This window comes from Otolemur garnettii, unplaced genomic scaffold (assembly GCF_000181295.1).
Source record: "Otolemur garnettii isolate 467f Iridium unplaced genomic scaffold, OtoGar3 scaffold00067, whole genome shotgun sequence".
In the NCBI taxonomy this organism is placed as follows: Eukaryota; Metazoa; Chordata; class Mammalia; order Primates; family Galagidae; genus Otolemur; species Otolemur garnettii.
The window spans coordinates 7,252,020-7,253,216 of NW_003852462.1; positions in this window are offsets into that span (position 1 = coordinate 7,252,020).

Below are 1,197 nucleotides of genomic sequence, written 5' to 3' on the forward strand. Positions count from 1 at the left end.
TTTTTTTTTTTTTTTTAAACAGAATCTCAGTTTGTCACCCTCCATAGAGTACCCTGGCATCACAGCTCACAGCAACCCCCAACTCTTGGGCTCAAGTGATTCTCTTGCCCCAGCCTCCCAAGTAGCTGGGACTATAGGTGCCCACCACAATGTCCAGCTATTTTTAGAGACAGGGTCATGCTCTTGCTCAGGGTATTCTCAACCTATGAGCTCAGAGCAATGCACCCACCTCAGTCTCCCAAGTGCTAGGATTATTAGCGTGAGCCACTATGCCTAGCTGCAACCACTAACTCTTGGGCTCAAGTGATCCTCTTACCTCAGTTTCTCTGTTTTTTTTTTTGAGACAGAGTCTCACTGTCACCTTTAGTAGAGTGCCATGGTGTCCAGCACACAGCTCATAGCAACCTCAAACTCTTGGGCTTAAGTGATTCTCTTGCCTCAGCCTCCCAAGTAGCTGGGATTACAGGCGCCTGCCACAACACCTAGTTGTTTTTTTTGTTTTTTTTTATTGTTGTTCTCGTAGTTGTCATTGTTGTTTGGCAGGCCTGGGCCATGTTCGAACCCACCAGCCCTGGTGTATATGGCTGGAGCCCTAGCTGCTGAGCTACAAGTGCTGAGCCTTGTTTTCTTTCTTCTCTCTCTTTTTTTTTTTTCTTGATCTGAGACAGGTCTTGAATTTTTTTTTTTTTTTTTTTTTTGAGGCTGATTCTCACTCTTATCACAGTAGGTAGAGTGCTGTGGCATCTCAGCTCACAGCAACCTCACACTCCTGGATTCAAGTGGTTCGCCTACCTCAGCCTCCCGAGTAGCTGGAACTACAGGTGCCCACCATAGCACCCGGATAGTTTTTCTATTTTTAGTAGAGATGGGGGTCTTGCTCTTGCACAGGCTGGTCTCAAACTCCTGAGCTCAGGTGATCCACCTGCCTTGGCCTCCCAGAGTGTTGGGATTATAGGTATTAGCCACTGTGCCCCACCCGGCTCCCATGTTTTAATAGCTGGTGTCTATAATTTAACCTCTGACCTATGCCTTAGACAAATACAGAGGCAGGCAAGCAGAGCTGAGGTGACAGAGACAGTCCCTTTCATTAAATCATCAACTTTGTAAACTCACCCCACCTGGTCCCCAATTGCAAATGTAAGAGCTTTTGTAGCCACTTGTGATTCTGGATTCTTAAAGGTTGTGAAAGGCTTTTCT